The following is a 20,988-nucleotide window of genomic DNA, read 5'->3' on the forward strand; positions in this document are numbered from 1 at the left end:
TATAGCTATTGCTCTAATTATAAGTATTCTTAACCAAAATGTATAGACAGTTGTGATGGAATCAATTTTATTAATTTTGCAGAACCCACAGATTTCCTCTCTCACCCAGTCTGTCAAAGAGATCCTGTAATTAATAACTTGCCCAGTTTTCCTCCTTAGGAGATGTGAGAAGATGAAAAAAAATTCCTCTAGTTACTTTGTGTTTATTTGTGCCTTTATAGATTCAACCCTTCTCCAAGACTAAGCCACTTGGGACATTGCTTATATAGAGCTGGAGAACAACACCTGTGAAAAGCCAGCACTACACCAGGTACAGAACAACACATGCCTAGTTGCATGGTGAGGTGGGATGAATCCTGGGGCCAGACCAGCCCTTATGTGTTCTTCACAGTGCTATCAGGGGGATTATATGAAACAATAGACATGAAAATTCTTTCCTAACTACAAAACACTGTGTAAATGTGAGCTGTTATAACCAGGTGGTGTGTGCAGTGGAGATTACCTTTAGCCAGGGGGAAGCATTTCAGTTTATATAATGCTTTGCATTTCAGGAGCCCCAAACTCTTCTGAATATTGTCCCAAGAAATATCACTCAAAATAAAATGCACATAAATAAACAGTCTAGCACATGCAGGAACCAATTATGCTGACAAGGATGAAGGTCTTAAATGAGACCGTCAACATCTTGAGACGTCAACTCTCAAGGATGTTGCCACTGTAATCACAACACTTTCTGAGGGGAAAATCAATTCTCTACATTAAAGTTTCCCATCCGTGTTGACTGTTGGGTGATGGGGGAGAGGGAGGGGAACAGAAGTGGGAAAACATTTTAAAATATGAATCTTACTTCCCATGGCAGTATACATCAGAAAACTCAAACAGAACTGCATGACTCTTTCAAGAGTTTCTTTTTGTCTTCTGATGGTAAAGGAAGAGAAAATAAGCTGTCATTATCAGAATGATCAAATGCAGAGAGAAAAGAGGCAGAGGTAGGTAAAGCACCAATTACAGCGCTGCCAATCTGGAGGAGCTGGGCTGCTTCCAAACAGCAGTGCAAATGGATCTGAGGACATGGGGAAGGGGAGGTGGGGTAGGGAAGAGAGAACTGCCAAAATACAAGACAGGGAGGTGTAGAGAAATTGCCCCCTGGGCTCTGGCAGCCTTTTAATCAGGCAGAGCCTTGTACGTTCCCAAGCACCGATTCCATTGTGTGCGTTCACTTGCAGATTTGGCTTCTGGCTCACTCCCTTTGTTTGGGTAGCTAGGCATGAAAAAGAATCATCCGCAACTAGAGCTCCACTTAATTCCCAATTCCTCTCTGGAAACTATCTGTTGGCATCGTGAAATGTTCTGTGTAGAAGGCCAGGCTTTGGCCAGTCAAAAGAGAAATTTCAGACCCTTCGCCAGGATTCTGGTGGATAAAGCTAAGTCAATTCTTGGAAACTGACAGAAGACTCTGCACCTCTGGAATAAGTGGTGTTGTCCCAGTGTCTCACTGTTCTTGCCAGGGACAAACAGAAACCCCTGACAAATGTTCTCCTCCCTCCTGGCAAAGGCAATGATGGAACAGCTGCTTTCTCACTATAAAAAGACAGTCACTCCTCTCTGTCATTCCAGCCTATAGTTAAAATTCAACTTACATTACTGATTTAACTACTATGTATCATATAAAGAAGTACAAAAGAAATTCACCGGGAGATGCTCTAAGATTCCTAATCATTTTCTCCGTGTCCCAGCACCTAAACCTGGGCATGTACTCACACGTTTTTGAAAGAATGAAAACTAAGGAATTTGGATAAATATTGCATTACCTGCAGTTTTCAGAAATCTTCATGCAGGGTAATCCTAATCCCTGCCTTTCATTCCCAGGGGTCAGGGAAGCCACTCTGCCATATTATAACTACTTTTATTTGCATCAAGTATGTGGGATTTCAAGGCCTCTCTAATGAGATAAACTCAAAGAGCCTCTGGTCAGGATAAAAATTACCAGACTCTTATCACCCCACCAGTCTCGGTGCAACTGTTACAAAGTCCTTGAGCCCCTCCTGGCTTCAGGACCTGGCCTATGTCCTCCTGTCCTATATTAGTAAAGGTATTTGGCCTGTTCCAACAAGGAAATTATATGCCCCTAACCAAGAGTTTTGTAAGATCTCTCCTCTCTCCTTTCCCTGGACTATGAAAACAGACCGGGCACTCAGGGTTGGCTCTCCCTGATCATCAGGAAGTTGTTCCACTGCACTAGAAGCATTTTTTGCCTCAGTAAACTCTTACTTCTCTTCACCTTGCTCTAAGTCTGGAAATTCTTTTCCAAACCACACACAGACCACAACAAAGCACTTACTGTGTTCAAGGTACATTCAGGAGTGCTCTGAGAGACATAATAGAAACTGGAAGAAAGAATAAGTGAACAGACTGAAAGGTTATACACACAATATACCTTTCCCTTGGAGTTCCCATTGTGGCTCAGTGGGTTAAGAACCTGACATAGCATCTGTGAGGATGTGGGTTGGATTCCTGGCCTCACCTAGTGGGTTAAGGATCCCACTGCCACAAGCTGGGTGTAGGTCACATGCGGCTCAGATCTGGCATTGCTGTTGCTGTGCCATAGGCCAGCAGCTGAAGTTCTCATCTGACCCCTAGTCTAGGAACTTTCATATACCACAGGTGTGGCCCTAAAAAGAGGAAAAAAATGCCTTCCCCTTCCCAAACCCCTCTAAAATGGCAGTTAAAAAAAAGAAAAAAGAAAAAAAAAAACATGAACCCACAAAAACAAAGAAAAGAAAAGCAGATGACAGCAGATTACAGACAGCTACAATATTTTGGAAATGGAAACCCAAGGAGGGAAAGGAAAGGAGGAGGAGTCAGCCAGAAGCAAGCCAGTTCATGCCTCAGAGCCCCTGAAAGTCTCAGGAATTGAGGAGGCCAGGTGCCTCCCGAGGAAGAATGGGAAGACTGCTGAGTGGGTTTGAAAACAGGACAACAAACTGCAAGTCTTATAAGGAGTAAGCAACCTCCCAGGCCCCTTCACCAGCTTTTTGTGGCCAGGCAGCCACAATCCTAGCCCCAGGGGAACATCAAGGCTGTCCCTCCATACATGTTGTGCAGAGGTGTCTGTACTAGGAGACATCAGACACAGCTGAGAAGGGAGAGAGGCACCACAATTAAAAGAGAAGACTGTGTGAAAAATCACACAATAAACAGTCCAACCCAAATCCATCCTCTTTTTCAGGGTAGTTTTCAGAAATATCGCCATTCAAGCTTAAAACTGCAGACAGGAGAGAGAAAACTAGTCACAAAGAAGTAGGGATAAGAATTGCATTGTCTTCTCAATAGCTTGATCCTGGTTGGCTCTCCTTCAATCCCACCCCACATTTCTCCACACGCTTGCTTTGGAAGCTTTGATTCATACAGACGATCCCACAAAATATTAGTGTTTGCTACTGTAGGTTCTTGGTGTGGCATATCCACCCAACCCCTTCTTACCAAAGAAATGGCCTTAGTTCTCAACCTACAGAGATAATGAGGAATTGCCTTAGCAAAGAGAAGAACCAGCATGGACTGTTCCCTTGGACTCTCAGTTCTTTGGCGAGTACTTTACTCTCAGTTCCCCTTCTCCTCCTGTGTTTATAACCTAAGGTGCAATGACAGCAGCCAACTCCAAATATATTCCTGATTCCTGCAATGTAGCCAAAGACTGATGTCATCACTCTTTCTTTTTTTTTGGCTGGTGATTGGAGGAACAATTGGATCATAGGTTTGATATGATGAATAAATAAATGGCCTGGTGACATTTGGAGTGGCAGCCTTCCAGATCTGCAATTGCCATAAAACTGAAGGCACAAATAATGAACCTGGGGTGGAAACACTGGGTTTAGGGACCATAGATTTGATATTACCTCACCATCTGATCATCAGCCTTGATTTTCCTCTCTTGGCTGCATGCAGGGGCTAAATGCCAGTTCCTTATCAACTTCAGAATAGAGACAAGAAGGTGATGCTTGGAAAGTCCACCAAAGTTTATGAAACCTGCAGCAACCGATATACTTAACCTGTACTGTAATCTTGTTGTTCCAAGTGTCCTTTTATTATTATTATTATAATTATTATTTGCTTTTGCTTTTTGGAGGGGCTATGCCCGGCATGTGGAAGTTCCCAGGCTAGGGGTCCAATCGGAGCTGTAGCTGCTAGCCTACGCCACAGCCACAGCAATGCGGGATCCAAGCCTCATCTGTGACCTACACCAGAGCTCACAGCAACACCAGATCCTTAATTCATTGAATATGACCAGGGATCAAACCCTAGTATTGTGACTCAGTTTGTAACCTGCTGAGCCGCAGCAGGAATTCCCCAAATGTCCTTATAACTTAAAAAAGAAAGGAAAAGAAAGGAAAAGAAAAAAGAATAATCTCATCTTCTTAGGCCAATGGAGATGATCACTTTTGCTTTGAACAAGTCAACAGAGGAGCAAGTAAGACCAAGGGAGGAGACCCTGGAGTTCCTGTCGTGGCACAGTAGTTAACGAATCCAACTAGGAACCATGAGGTTGCAGGTTCGATCCCTGGCCTTGCTCAGTGGGTCGAGGATCCAGCGTTGCCGTGAGCTGTGGTGTAGGTTGCAGACGCGGCTTGGATCCTGCGTTGCTGTGGCTCTGGCGTAGACCGGTGGCTATGGCTCCAATTAGACCCCTAGCCCGGGAATCTCATATGCCTCAGGAGCGGCCCTCAAAAAAAAAAAGGCAAAAAGACAAAAAAAAAAGGGAGGAGACCTTATAGTCTGAAAAGGAAAATGAGAACCTCATTCCTCTTCTAGGAAGAATTTAAGAAAGATGATTTTTAAGGACTTGAATGGATACAACTCTATTGTGCCTCCGGTTCCTGGAACTTTGTGTTTTAACTTGGTCTCTGTGGCTCTTGAAATTTCCGCTGGTAAGGCCAACCCCACTTCACTCTTGAGGAGGAAATTTGTACATTTCCAAGGTTCAAATGCTTTGTGAATCAAGGAAGATAATGTTATTAACTGACATGTGCAAAAGAGGAGAAGCAGCCACTGAGGTAAAGAAGATGTTAAGTTTGTTTGGGGGCCTGGTGAGTTGGAGACACTTGCAGGACATTCATGCTGAGGTTCCTGTGAGCACTGAGAATGTCACAGGGCAAACGGAAAACTAGGACCTGTGTTCAGATGATCAACTAAGTTCAGTTCAGTAGATCTGGATTCATTTGATTAGAGGATAAAGTTAAAGCTATAACCTTGAGCAAATTCATCAGGGAATAAGGTGAAGCATTTAAAAAGAAGAAGGTTGTTTCAGTCAGGGTAGAGCCAGATTATGCTGCAGAACAAACAATTCCCCAAATCTCAGTGACTTAATATCTCAAGGTTTATTTCTCATCCATGCTTTATGTCAAAAGTTGACCAGGAATTCTGTGCAATGTTATCTCGGTCTGGGATTTGGACTGATGAACCACCCCCCACCTGGAACATTGCTGGTCTCTGTAGCAGGAGGAAAGAACAGTCTCATACCAGCAATGAAATGCTAGCCCAGAAGTGACAGATACTGCTCCTGCTCATAATTCAAAGGCCAGAACTCATCACGAAGCCCTACCCAACCACACGGTAGGCAGGACTTGTCATCCAACCATGTGTCTGCAAGAGAGAAGCGCTGACATCAGGAGCTACATAAATGAGTACCTTGAGGCTGAAGACAGGCTGTGTAAAAACATGTTACTCCAGAGAGGCAAGTACTAAGAGTTGGCATGGAAAGAAGACATAGAGAGAACAATACGGCAAAGGAGAAGGACCAAGAAAGCAAGAGTCACAGATGATGGGGAGGAAGGAGAGAGAGTGAAGAAAGGAGCAATACATCAGTGTAGAAGTTTCTAACAGAAGAGTATAGCAGGAAGAGGGGTTTAACAAGTTCAGCTGGGTCTCTCACCAGAGGCACTTCAAGATGGCACTCACTTCCTTGAATTTCTGAGTCACAATTTCTCTCCCTCGGCCTAACCCTAATCCCACATCTAACCTGATTTACAAGGATGCATACATAAGGCTGCCTTAGCCTGTGGCCACCAAGCACTCAAAATGTCTAATCTCAAACTCCTTGCTCTGATTTCATTCTTATTATGCAAACTTCTCCTTATGATTTGCCTTTCCTTGAAGGTCTATCTTCAGGAAGAGAGTGTGTTAGTTATATTCAAGCATTTTGGACCACATGACAATTCCACTGCTCGTTTGGATTAATTCATTAATTAATTTTAAGCAATTTCTTTTACTGAAATGGATTCAAATCTCACTTTAATTCAAACAGCCATTTTATTTATTTATTTATTTATTGTCTTTTTTTAGGGCCGCACCTATGGCATATGGAGGTTCCCAGGCTAGGGGTCCAATCAGAGCTGTAGCTGCTGGCCTACGCCACAGCCAGAGCAGTGTCAGATCCAAGCCGCATCTGCGACCTATACCACAGCTCATGGCAACACCAGATCCTTAACCTGCTGAGTGAGGCCAGGGATCAAACCTGCGTCCTCATGGATGCTAGTCAGATTTGTTCCCACTGAGCCACAATGGGAACTCCCCACTTGGGTAAATTTAAACATCAACATTCTGATTCATCAGAGGGATAAACTTTGTATATATGAATCTCTCCTTAGATGGTCCCACCCTTGATATGCAGGTAGATGCATGATATGTAGGCAAATGCAAGGCCTATAAGCCTTATGTGTAATATCTTAATTTTTTCTACAATGAGCATTTAGAAGGAAAAAGTCAATAAAACAAACCTCACGTTGAAGAAAGACAGATGAAGGAGTAAAAAAAATTCAATAAAGGGGAAAGCTGGCTAATAAGGGATTAGGAAGGAAAGGAAAGAGGGAAGAGAGACTCAGAGATTGCAATTTCAGAAACCTACAGAGTTTGATGACCTGTTAACTTTTGCTGAATTTAAAAAAGGACTGCACCTGTTTACAGACTATGAAGTTGGCAATGTGGCAAACTTTAAGTTAAGGTTGTTGATGCTGGGGTGAAAATATCAAAACTGAATACATACCAGAAGCCAAATATATACTAGATTTGTCTATTTCTAGAAATAAGCAACTTGGGAATTGTTAAATAAATTACAACAGGACCAGATTATATATTATTATATTATGTAGAATATGCATTATAATACAAAAAATTATAAGAGGCTGTAATATGAAGGAATATAATTTTGTCACCAAAACACAATTGTTCAGGTTTTAAATAGCACAGGGAAAAAGATGGCCTCAACAGAATGTTCAGTGGGAAAACAGCAGGGTTCCTAAATGTGTGTGCATTATTATACCCAGTTTGAAAAATAGAAAAGGCTGGAAGAACTCAAGAATGAGTATGGAAGTAGTGTGTGATTATGGCTGATTTTTATTTTATTCTTTATACTTTCCTATAATTTTCAAATTTTCTATAATGAACTTAGAATTCCTTTAGATAATGTAAATGACTTGTATAGAGAAGCATGCTTCCATTAGCAACTCAGTTTTTCATTATTTTTGTTAGTTATATTGGAATTTAAAACTCATTAGATACATTAAATGTAACATATTTAAATGCTCAGAGTATATATGCTCCCGACTGCTTTTAAAATGAAATTGTAATTAGAAGGGATAAGAGAATTGAGACTAGAAAAGCTCTCTAAGGGTAGTGGCAAAGGCGTGAAATGCCCTATTTCAAATATTGTAAAATATTTACCATACTAATGGTAATCTTGTGGACATATTTCATAGAATGCAATGCATATAAATTAAGTCTTGACTTTAGATTGTCTCCTAAATTTTAGTACCAACAGAAAGTTTCCAAATTTCAAATTGAGCTAAAAGTTTATTTTTACAATATATGAAAACAAGATGATAAGCAAACCAATACTGAAAATAAGATTATGGGGGGAAAATTCTACCTGCCTAAGAGAATAACCTGTAGTCAAATAGTGGAACCATCCCTTACATACTTACAATATCATGTGTGAATTAAAAATTAATACTCTTGAGTGTGGTTCTAAGCTCCACTTGGTGATGAAGAAATGTTGAAGAGTTTCCTTTCTTCTGATGAATTCGACTCTTTCTGCAAAGACCAAGGCAAGATCATCTAAGAGTAAGGGGCCAGCATGAAGTTCAGGGATCAAGGAAGGCAGAAAGTCCTAAAGTAACTTTGTAGAGAAGAGGAGAACACACCCACCAGAAAAAAAAAAAAATGTATAGCCATGGCTTGAAGGCTGAGACCTAGCTGTGGATTAAGATTATTTCAGAGATAGAGTTGAATAATCTCATTGAGTAAGATGGGTTCCTAGGGTGCAAAGAGAAAACAATTTTATTCTTCATGTGCAACTGCCCATTTGAATACTCTCTTTGGGGTCAGCATTTCCCTACCCTTTGAGTGAAATACCAGAAAAGTCTTCTAGCTCTCTGATCATCTCAAATAGCAAAATGTCCTCTGGTCCTTTCATCCCCAACTCACAGCCTTAGTTTATAAATATGCCCAGAACTACTGTAAGAAAACTTCCCGGCAAGCTTAGATATGCTATCAAACGAAGGGCCTGCTGTGGGAAAGGAGGTTTCGTCTCTATTTTCCCCATTCGTGTTAGTTTCCTCCACCCCTCTCCATTTCCACTGGGTCTTCCAGGACACAGCAGAGACTGAAGAAAGGCAAGGGAAAGGAAGGCCTTGTTTGACTGACACAAACAGAAGTTGGTGGAGCTTCCCTCTGGGTCTGGCTCATGTTTTGGCATTTGTTCTCTCATTTGAGCATCTGTGGCCTCTTTGGATTCCCCCGAGCTGGGCCCTTCCAGTTGGAATTCCTTCATCTCAGGCAATGCCTCACCTCCATCCAGCCACCTACAGTCCTCTCTGGAACTTACAACCCCTTTCTGCCGAGGACACCTCACTGATCGCAGGAAGTCCTTCAGGTCAGAATTCCTTTGGAAACAGCTCAAACTCACATTCCTTCCGTGGGTTTCACAGTTGATCCCCGAGAAAATTCACCTCTGGACTAGAATAGGCCAGAATGTGGCTATTCCCTAAATGTAGCCCTCTGCTCTACAGACACAGCTCACTTCAGTCAGCCTCTCATTAGACTTTCTCCTCTAGGCATAAATCTAATGCCTGTCTGGGTCCCACAGGCTTCAAAAGATACCTGTCAAAGATGCCTGTGAAGCTCCTACATGGCTAAGGTGGAGGGAAGGAGGGAGTGCCAGCCTGGAAGAATTCACAGCTCAAGGTAAGTGAAAGATAAAACTCAGGAAACCTGACTTTCTTCACAAGTCACGGAAAGGTGGGACACGTTATTTGCTTTGGAATGCAATCGTATTTGGCATCCTTGATCTTGGGGCCTCAGTGGAAACTGAACTGAGGATTCTATTTTCCTTTTATCTTCCCTCCGTGCAGTTTCTTCAGTTCTGCTCAGCCTCCCAGTTGAAGCAAAGAAGATGGCTGGGTTCATGTTATGTCAAAACAGCAATGATGAGAAATACAGAAGGAAGGGGATGTGGGCTCGAGTAAGAGTCCCTGAGTTGGTGCAGCATGGACTCAAAGCTGGGGAAGGAAGGAAGGGAAGGGATCAGGGGCTACAGGGTCCAGGAGGTTGAAGAATGTAGAAGGAACGTCTGAGGAAGCGTTCTGGAAAGACTTTTAGCAGCTGATGGCCAAAGGGATGGAGATGACAGAGTTGAACAGTCTTTGGGGTCTGGAGCTTGTGGTCTGCCAATAATTTTGGAATCACTGGCAGGGTTAGAGGAGAGGTAGCTTTCAGGGCATGACGATGAATGCTGCTCTGAAGAAGCTGAACTTGAGAGGTCAGTGAGGCATCCAGGGACATTGCTGGAGGGCTGGAGCTCAGAACAGCAGGGTTCGAGACGTGCCTTTCAGGGTCAGGATGAGACACTTTGGGAGTCACAGGGTTCAGTGACACCCCAAAGGAGAAAGACTGACTTCAGAGATCGAGGACCATCCGGGAAATGCATCTTGTGAGAAGAAGGGGGCATAAAAAGTCTGTTAACAGAGAGGAAATAAAACTCTGTCATCTCAGAGAAAGAGCTGTGTCTGGGAATCAGGCTCATCTGTTCTGAAGGGTGCTTCATCCAAGAACTCCTCCTCTTCCTTTCCCTTTCTAATCCCCTTTGTTGCCTGATGATGCAGCTAAATCTCCTCCACCTCTATGCTTAGTTTCCACATTTGTAAAGTCAAGTTAGCTTCTCCCTTCCAGGGCTGTGGTGAAGATACAGGTGACATGACTGGCACAGAGTACAAACCCAATTATTGTGAGCTATGCTTATTACTATCATTCTTTTTCATATTTGTCCCTGCTTGATCAATAATTACTCCTTTAGGAGTTCCCGTCATGGCTGATCGGTTAGGAACCAGACTTGGATGCATGAGGATGTAGATTTGATCCCTGGCCTCGCTCAGTGGGTTGGGGATCTGGTATTGCTGTGAACTGTGATGTAGGTCACAGATGTAGCTCAGATCCCCCATTGCTGTGGCTGTGGTGTAGGCTGGCGGCTGTAGCTCCTGATTCAGCCCCTAGCCTGGGAAACTCCATATGCCACAGGTGGAGCCCTAAAAAGAACAACAAAAAAATTACTCCTTCACATGATGAGTATATCAAACTTATTTCCAGGGGTTCTGATTTTATTTTTGTTTTTTGTTTTTTTGCCTGACTTATCCCTTCCCTCTGATGCAAATGGCATGGAATTGAGAAACAGAGTAACACAAAGAGCCCACATTGCCAATGCCCTGGCACAGTTCAGATACTAATATGTTGCCATCATGATACTGGTTTGATTTTCAGATCTAATGTTCAGAAGTCACTATTTCCTCTTAGGGACTACGCCTAAAGTTTAGACACATTGTCCCTGACTGGATGATGATTGCTGAATTATGACTTTTATTTACTGTTTTTTTATTTGTTTTCTATTGCTGTGTAGGAAGTTACAACACACTTATTAGCTGGCTGGAAACACCACCCAGGTCTTAGCTCACAGTTCTGTATGGCTGACATCAGGGCACTGCAACAGGGAGAGGGGTGGGGGTGGTTCTCTGCTTAGGGTCTCGCAAGGCTGAAGTCCAAATTTCAGCTACAGTTCTCATCTAGGGTGCAGAGACGTCTTACAAGCTCACTAGTTGTTGGCTGAAGGTAGTTCTTTGTGGCTGTAGGACTGAGGTCCCTGTTTTCTTGCTAGTTTGTTAGCTGGGAATCTGTCTCAGCTCCCTGAGCCTACCCCTTTCCATTGGCAGTGCCTTGCATAGCTATATGCTTTCTTCCAGGCCAGCAGGAATGTTTCTCTCTGAAATCTTCCTTTGCTACCAGTCAGAGAAATCTCTATACTCTTAAAGGCCTTACCTGAATAGAGCAGGCCCACCCAAAGAGAATTTCCCTTTTGCCATTTAACATATCAGAATCAACAGACTGGAGTTCCCGTCGTGGCGCAGTGGTTAACGAATCCGACTAGGAACCATGAGGTTGCGGGTTCGGTCCCTGCCCTTGCTCAGTGGGTTAACAATCCGGCATTGCCGTGAGCTGTGGTGTAGGTTGCAGACGCGGCTCGGATCCTGCATTGCTGTGGCTCTGGCGTAGGCCAGTGGCTACAGCTCCGATTGGACCCCTAGCCTGGGAACCTCCATATGCCGCGGGAGCGGCCCAAAGAAATAGAAAAAATACAAAAAAAAAAAAAAAAAGAATCAACAGACTGAAGTCTCATCTTATTCATATGTTCCACCCATACTCAAAGAGGAAGGGGTTATACAAAGGCAAGGATCATTGGAGGAGATCTTGGGATTCTGCCTGGCACATTCACTTATGAAGAGCATTTATGTTTCAGGCACTGCACAAAGCACTGCAGGTACAAAGATAGATTAGATGCTGCCTTCCAGTTGCTCATCCTCTAGGTCTGTACCATTCAACACAGAAGCCCCTCACTGCATGTAGATATGGAACATTCAAAACGTGGCTAATCCAAATTGTGGTATGCCATAAGTGCAGCATGAACACAGGATTTCAAAGAATTAGTACTCCCCTAAAAAACTTGTAAAATATCTCATTAATATTTACGTATTACATACAAAATGATAATATTCAACATGCATTGGTTTCAATAAAACATACTATCAAAACTAATTCTACCTGTTCCTTTTTACTTTTTTAAAAATTTTTACTTTTTCCATCATAGCTGGTTTACAGTGTTCTGTCAATTTTCTACTGTACAGCAAGGTGACCCAGTCACACATACATATATACGTTCTTTTTCTCACACTATGATACTCCATCACAAGTGACTGGACATAGTTCCCAGTGCTATACAGCAGGATCTCATTGCTTATCTGTTCCAGAGGCAATAGTTTGCATCTATTAACCCCAGATTCCCAGTCCATCCCACTCCCTCCCCCTCCCCCTTGGCAACCACAAGTCTATTCTCCAAGTCCATGATTTTCTTTTCTGTGGAAAGGTTCATTTGTGCATATATTAGATTCCAGATATAAATGAGATCATATGGTATTTTTCTTTCTCTTTCTGACTTCACTTAGTATGAGAGTCTCTAGTTCCATCCATGTTGCTGCAAATGGCATTTTTTATGGCTGAGTAGTATTCCATTGTGTACATATACCACATCTTTTTACTCCATTCATCTGTCAATGGACATTTAGGTTGTTTCTATGTCTTGGTTATTGTAAATAGTGCTGCAATGAACATGCAGGTGGATGTGTCTTTTTCAAGGAAAGCTTGTCCAGATATACGCCCAAGAGTGGGATTGCTGGGTCATATGATAGTTCTATGCATAGTTTCTAAGGTACCTCCATACTGTTTTCCATAGTGATTGTATCAATTTACGTTCCCACCAACAATGCAGGAGGGTTCCCTTTTCTCCACACCCCCTCCAGCATTTGTTATTTGTGGACTTATTAATGATGGCCAGTCTGGTGTGAGGTGGTACCTCATAGCAATTTTGATTTGCATTTCTCTAATAATCAGTGATGTTGAGAATTTTTTCATGTGCTTATTGGCCATCTGTACATCTTCTTGGGAGAAATGTCTATTCAGGTCCTTTGCCCACTTTTCCATTGGGTTGTTGGCTTTTTTGCTATTGAGTTGTAGAAGTTGTTTGTATATTTTAGAGATTAAGCCCTTGTCCGTTGCATCATTTGAAACTATTTTCTCCCATTCTGTAAGTTGTCCTTTTGTTTTCTTTTTGGTTTATTTTGCTGTGCAAAAGCTTGTCAGTTTGATTAGGTCCCATTGGTTTACTTTTGCTTTTACTTTTGTTGCTTTGGGAGACTGACCTGAGAAACCATTTGTAAGGTTAGTGTCAGAGAATGTTTTGCCTATGTTCTCTTCCAGGAGTTTGATGGTGTCTTGTCTTACATTTAAGTCTTCAAGCCATTTTGAGTTTATTTTTGTGCATGGTGTGAGGGCGTGTTCTAGTTTCACTGATGTACATGCGGCTGTCCAGTTATCCCAGCATCATTTGCTGAAAAGACTGTCTTTTTCCAATTTTATATTCTTTTTTTTTTTTTGTCTTTTTCTAGGGCCTCATTCATAGCATATGGAGGTTCCCAGGCTAGGGGTCTAATCGGAACTGTAGCTGCCAGCCTATGCCAGAGCCACAGCAATGCAGGATCTAAGCTGCATCTGTGACCTACACCACAGCTCACAGCAACGCCAGATCCTTAACCCACTGAATGAGGCCAGGGATCGAACCCACAACCTCATGGTTCCTAGTCGGATTCGTTAACCACTGAGCCATGAAGGGAACTCCTCCCATTTTACATTCTTATAAAAATATGTATTTATATTTTTTTCCATTCTATATTTTTGTGATCTTCCTTTGTTGAAGATTAATTGAACATAGGTGTCTGGGTTTATGTCTGGGTTCGCTATTCTTTTCCATTGGTCTGTATGTCTGTTTTGGTACCAGTACTACACTGTCTTGATTACTGTGACTTTGTAATATTGCCTAAAGTCTGGGAGAATTATGACTCCTGCTTAGTTTTCGTTCCTTGGGATTGCTTTGGCAATTCTAGTTTTTTTGTGGTTCCATATAAATTTGGGGATTGTTTTAGTTCTGTGAAAAATGTCATGGGTAACTTGGTAGGGATTGCACTGAATCTGTAGATTACTTTGGGTAGCATGGCCATTTTTACAGTATTAATCTTTCCAACCCAGGAGCATGGAATATCTTTCCATTTATTTGAATCCTCTTTAATTTCCTTGATTAATGTTTTATAGTTCCTCAGCATATGTCTTTCACCTCCTTGGTCAGGTTTTTTCCCAGGTATTTGATTTTTTGGGGTGCAATTTTAAAAGGTATTGTATTTTTGTATTCCTTTTCTAATATTTCATTGTTAGTATATAGAAATATGACTGATTTCTGAATGTTAATCTTGTATCCTGCTACTTTGCTGAATTCATTGATCAGTTGGAGTAGTTTGGGAGTTAATTCCTTACAGTTTTCTATATATAATATCATGTAATCTGCAGACAGTGACAATTTTACCTCTTCTCCTCCAATGTGGATGCCTTTTATTTTTGTGTTTGTCCAATTGCTGTGGCTAGTACTTCCAACACTATGTTGAATAAAAGTGGTGAGAGTGGGATTCCTTGTCTTGTTCCAGATTTTAGTGGGAAGGCTTTCAGCTTTTCCCCAGTGAGTATTGTATCTGCTGTGGGTCTGTCATAAATGGCTTTTATTATGTTAAGGTATGTTCCCTCTATACCTCCTTTGGTAAGTTTTGATCATGAATGGATGTTAGACTTTGTCAAATGCTTTTTCTGCATCTATTGAGATGATCATATGGTTGACTTTTGTTAATGTGGCATATGATGTTGATTGATTTGCATATGTTGAACCATCTGTGTGAACCTGGGATGAATCCCACTTGGTCATAGTGAATGATCTTTTTTATATGTTGTTGGATTTGGTTGGCTAAAATTTTGTTGAGAATTTTTGCGTCTATATTCATCAAACGTATTGGCCATTAATTTTCTTTTTTGGTAGTATCTTTGTCTGGTTTTGGTATTAGGGTGATGGTGGCATCATAGAATGTCTTTGGGAGTGTTCCTTCTTATCTTTCTTCTTCAACTTTTTGGAAAAGTTTAAGGCGGATGGGTATAAGTTCCTCTTTGTATGTTTGGTAGAATTTGCCTGTGAAGCCATCTGGTCCTGGACTTTTATTTGTAGGGAGTGTTTTTATTACATATTCAATTTCATTTCTAGCGACTGGTCTGTTCAGTTGATCTATTTCTTCTTGGTTCAGTTTTGGTGGGCTGTGAGTCTCTAGAAAGTTGTTCATTTCTTTTAAGTTGTCAAATTTGTTGGCATATAATTGTTCATAGTATTTAAGCTCTCTAAGGCAGCACCTTTTTACTTTTTTTTAAGTGTCTACAGTTGACTCATGAACAGCACAGGTTTGAACTGCACAGATGCATATGGAAATTTTTCAGTAGTAAGTATAACAGTACTGAATGGTCTGTGGTTGGCTGAATCCACAGATGCCAAGGAACCTTGGAAAGGGAGAGCTGACTATGTTATACACAGATTAACCCCCTGATGGTCAAAGGTGTACTGTACTTAAGAAAACCTAAAATCACAATGTAGCTGGCACTGCTGGATGGTACTGATCTAGACCAAGAAGACAAGCACTGCCATGTGTCCCAGGTGCCATGAGAGGAGAAGCCAATGATGTTTTGGGCACAGGTGAAGGAGCAGTCAGTTGAGGTGGGGAAGAGTACAAACAGGAAAAGCTTCCATTGCCTGGTTTCCCACTCGCAGCAGACAGGGAAGAGCACATTTTCCTATGCACTAGTTCTTTTCCAATAGCTGAGAATTCCTTATGTAAAACTGCAAAGCTAGTACTAGGGACTTTTTAATTCTAGAAGACACACTTCAGAGCAAGATTTTAAAACAAATGTAAATGCCCAATTACAAGTTAACCCTTTTCTGACAAACCCTTAACTGTCCTCCATCTACCTGAGCCTCCCCCTTTTTCTTGAACCCTGGCAGGCAGAGCTAACTTTCTCTCTGAGCTACTTTGCAGGGTCAAAACTTCAAGGCTGTCAACACTGAGAGCAGCCTGTCTTCAACTATTCTCACAGCCAATGATTCTCTGGCTTTTGATCTCTCCAAGAGAGGGCAACTATTACCAGCTAAATTAGAGAGCAGTTAATTACCTCCTAGCCCTCCTAATTCATTCAAAGAGCTCTTTTTGGTTTCCTTGACTTAACAACAATCAGAAAAAGAAATCCTGAAATGGAATCTACAAAGCTCTTTCTAAAACAGCCCTTATTCCCATGGGAGATACCCTGTCAATTATCTTTTTAGACCAGATCCCATGTCCCATACTGTTTACTCATTAGACAAATACTTTCATATGCAAATAGCTAATACTCATTAAGCACACTTGTTAGGTATCAGAGGTTGTGGCTAAGCACTTACATCATCTCATTTAATATATACAACTTAAAAAGGTAGCAATAATAAGATGATACTAACAACTGCTGAGTGTTGTTAGGTGCCAGGTACTTTTCTAATCTCTTTTTATTTGACAAAGTTAATTTAAGGATTAAATGAGATAAAATACCGTAAGTGCTAAGAATAGGGCCTGACACTGGAAGAAGTGCTCAAAAAGTGTTAACTAATATTTAATCCTCACAAAGGTCCTGTGTCATAAATATTATTGTTATTCTTTCTATTGTAAAAATAAAGGTAAGTCAAGTGAGCTTTAGAAGGCTTAAATTCCTTGCCCTAGATCGGTGTGTACCAGAATCACCTGGAGGGCTTAACAAAGATCGCTGACTCTGCCCCGACCCTTGAGGTTCTGATACAGCGGGTCTGGGGTGGGGAGCGGGGAATGTTTCTAGTCAGTTCCTAGGGAGGCTCATGCGGCTCAGGGATCACACTGCTCTGGCCAAGGGTCCAGAAAGACTTCACCCCAGTGGCCCACCCTCTTCATTACTCACCACTGCCTCTTTAAGAAGCTTAAAGCGTCTAAAAATCAAGCTAAGGTCAGAACTTAGACAACTTTAAACAGATTACAAGAGTTTTAAAAAGACAGTATAAAATGATTGACTCATACTACCTCCTGGAAACTCCTGAACCAAATAGAATATCCGTTCTTCGAAGGACCATGCCATTCATAAATCCTCATTCGTAAGGGTCTTTGGCTCATTTCCAGCCACCCTATATGACAGCAAAGATGAGTACTATCTTGTCTAAATATGCATGTAGATGGGCCTTTCCATGCAAATTATGGCTTGTTCTTAAAGAGAAAGGATACATACCATCTTCATGATAAGAATTTTCTTTAGAGAGGAAAGGAGACCTATGAGATTGAGAGGAATTTGTAAAGGCTTTAATTAGAATACCACTGTTTTTGTTCTTTTAAAAAATGTGAAACAATTCTGGCAAAATGTTGAGATTTGTTAGAGCTGGTTGATAAGTACCCAGGTGTTTATTACATTATTCTCTACAACTTTTCTGAATCTTTGGATTACTTTCTAAATATATGTGTTTAAAAGACTCTGTGCCTACTCATTAGTATAGAAATCACATGGAGGAAAAATAGACACAGCTCCACTCCTACAGGAGTCACTGCCCAGTGAAGAAGGTGGCCTGGAATCAAACAATCGTAGATAGAGAGTTACAAACTGCAATTTGTTTCACAAAGCTAAGGTTTTAGAGTGCAAGGAAAGCTTTTAACTCTGGAATCTGAGCTAGACTCCGGAGTCAGGGAATGTGGAAATCCAGCTCTGAGCTTAAGGACTTGTAAATGTTAACTAGGAGCAGGTGGCCTGGAGCACAGAGAAAATCATAGAGAGTCCGAGTGTAGAGAGGAGCAAGGAGTCTGCAAAGGAATGAAAGCATATCTGTGGGTCTGTGAAGGCGGGAGCAAATAAAAGGATGCCATAAGACAAAGCTTATGAAGTAGGCAAGGGCCAGACCATGCAGAACCACATTTCGGATTCTGGACTTGATCAGTGCCTTAGCAGAATGTAATGAGCCTTCATGGTCACCTCCAAATTGGCTGAAACTAAAGTGGTATGCTGGCAACCTGGCTTTCCGGATTTAAAAAATAAATAAACAAAAAAGTCCTGGTTGACATGCTTGCTGATTCCTGTGGATACTCCCACATGTCTGATTTCTTTTTTTATTTTTATTTTCCCCAACACACTTTTTTTTTCCCACTGTACAGCATGGGGACCCAGTTACACATACATGTATACATCACTGTTCTGCTGCATTTTAAGTATCTAACAGAGTTCTCAGTGCTACACAGCAGGATCTCATTTTTTTTTTGTCTTTTTGCCTTTTCTAGGGCCGCACCCATGGCACATGGAAGTTCCCAGGCTAGGGGTCTAATTGGAGCTGCAGCTGCCAAGCCTACACCAGGGCCACAGCAACACAGGATCCGAGCTGCGTCTACACCACAGCTCATGGCAACGCGGGATCCTTAACCCAATGAGCGAGGCCAGGAATCGAACCCGCAACCTCATGGTTCCTAGTCGGATTCGTTAACCACTGAGCCAGAGGGAACTCCAGGATCTCATTGTTAATCCATTCCAAGAGCAATAGTTTGCATCTGTTAACCTCAAACTCCCAATCCCTCCCACTCCCTCCCCCTCCCCCCAGGCAACCACAAGTCTACTCTCCAAGTCCATGATTTTCTTTTCTGTGGAAAGGTTCATTTGTGCTGTATATTAGATATCACATGTCTGATTTCAAGCCACCCATGTGACATTACAGAGCCTGGAGTTGGGAAGTAATGTGTAGACGAAGCTTGATACACCCTGGCTTCTGTTCACCACTAGGACTCAGTTCTAGACACATTCTGAATGAAATGATAGTGTGTACTTTGGTATTAGTGAGAAACAAACAGTTATTGACAGCAGAGAGAGTAGAGTACATTTTTTTTCACAGAGAATATAAGATGTTCTCCTCTCCTATTTTATGAAAAGTCACCAGGATGAATTTCAGGTTCTGTCACTTTACGTAATCAAATCAGAACTGACTTTTGATTTCAATCTAACCTTGAGTTTATAAGCCTCATTCGTCCTTTGTTTCCTTATGCATAAAATGAGGAATCCCTTGAAAGATAAAATCTTTATTATTTTATGAAATGAACTCTTTTATAACCAAGATCTAATTCATGTCCATTAAGGGTTATAGCTTTCCAGTTTTCATTGTTCGGTGTGGGGACACAAAAAAATCAACCATCTGCTGCTTACTAGTGGTTTCTGACTCACAAAATGAAAATTCTCCCACTTCTCTGTATTGTCAGAGAATCACCACTGAGGCTGGCTAAGTGATTTGACTTCACATTTTCTTTTCTTTTTTTTTTTGTCTTTTTGTTGTTGTTGTTGTCTTTTTGTCTTTTTAGGGCCGCACATGGAGGTTCCCAGGCTAGGGGTGGAATTGGAGCTGTAGCTGCTGTCCTACGCCACAGCCACAGCAACTCAGGATCCAAGCCACATCTGCAACCTACACCACAGGTCATCGCAATGCCTGATCCTTAACCCACTGAGTGAGGCCAGGGATCGAACCCGCAGCCTCATGGTTCCTAGTTGGAGTCGTTTCCACTGCGCCATGATGGGAACTCCTGACTTTACATTTTCAATACCTAGTCGACCTCCTATGAGGATGCATCTAATAGGTCAAATGTCTGTATAACTAATATAAACCTTCTGTATGTCCAAAACATATTCCACCAGAACACAGGATTAACTCTACAATTAAAATTTTAGACATCTGATTTTCTATACCCACTCTCAGCGAGGGACTACTGTGTATGACATCCTCTGGAATCCATGACTTTCTAAAGAAGTTTAAAAAAAAAAAATCACTATTATCTCATGATCTCAATTTGATGAACCATAGGTGATTTCAGTACCTTTTATAAAGCAGATTATGCAGAAGGTTGAATTTCCTGTGAAGTTGTTTTTGTTTTCTTTTTTTTTAGACTGCAATAAGAGTGGTCTACTTAACAAAGTGTAAAGACAGGATCTTCCAGCCTCATTGGCAAGGGGCTACTATAATTTCCCTTAGAAAATATTCCTATATGATTCATTTATCACGTGAAATTAAAATGAATGGTGGCAGATGCTTCCATGGAATACTGTTTGAAATCTCTCCTAGGATTGCTATTTCTTTAAAAACACTCCATTAGAAGTTCCTGTTGTGGTGAAGCAGAAACGAATCTGACTAGTATCCATGAGGATACAGGTTCGATTCCTGGACTCACTCAGTGGGTCGGTGATCCGGTATTGCCATGAGCTGTGGTGCAGGTTGAAGATACGATGTGGCTCGGATCCCCTGTTGCTATGGTTGTGGCTTAGGCCAGCGGCTGAAGCTCTGGTTTGACCCTGGCTGGAAAATTCCATATGCCACAGGTTCAGTCCTAAAAAGCAAAAAATAAATACATACATACACTCCATAACAATCATTTATCATGAAATCTTACTAACCCCTGCTTGCTTCAAGGGCTGAATTTGGATCCATAAAGAGCCAAGGCAAGGGCACGTGGCCGTGGAAAGGCCATATTGCCGAAAGGTTTTCTAAGTTTTTATTATGGACATGAGTGCTCACACACACACACCCCACATTAGGGAGAATAATAAAATGAATTACTGTGTACCTATCACCTAGCTTCAATAATTACCAATTCATGGCTGATCTTGTTTTATCTTTACCCCCAACCCCTTGTCATTCATCCAACCCCACACTAAATTCCTGAGAGCTTTCAGAGGCATCTTAGCCTGTGGCAATAACAACTGTTCACATTCCTTCCCGGAGACCAGACTTTCTTGTAACCTTACAGTCTGAGCACAGCCATCAAAGAAGGAATGAACATGTTTTTCCAAGGCATTCTATTTACATGCTCAGGGTTTTTCATCAATCATATAAAAGAGAGTGACATTTTCAGTTCAAATGAAAGTGACTCACCAAGCCAGAGGGTGGGTCAATGAGGACATATGACACCTTTC

General features: G+C 41.6%; 1 long non-coding RNA gene across 3 annotated transcripts in view; it reads right to left on the bottom strand.

The window, feature by feature from the left end:
- LOC125120214 (uncharacterized) overlaps positions 1–20,988 on the bottom strand; it is a 116,880-nt gene that overhangs the window by 67,957 nt on the left and 27,935 nt on the right. The window contains exon 4 of one of the 3 annotated variants that reach the window (XR_007133277.1): positions 7,698–10,007. The exons of the other annotated variants lie outside the window; for them this stretch is intronic. This is a non-coding gene — a long non-coding RNA (uncharacterized LOC125120214). Of the gene's footprint in view, positions 1–7,697; positions 10,008–20,988 lie in introns of those variants that run through there. 3 annotated transcript variants of the gene reach the window in all.

This window comes from Phacochoerus africanus, chromosome 2 (assembly GCF_016906955.1).
Source record: "Phacochoerus africanus isolate WHEZ1 chromosome 2, ROS_Pafr_v1, whole genome shotgun sequence".
Classification (NCBI taxonomy): Eukaryota; Metazoa; Chordata; class Mammalia; order Artiodactyla; family Suidae; genus Phacochoerus; species Phacochoerus africanus.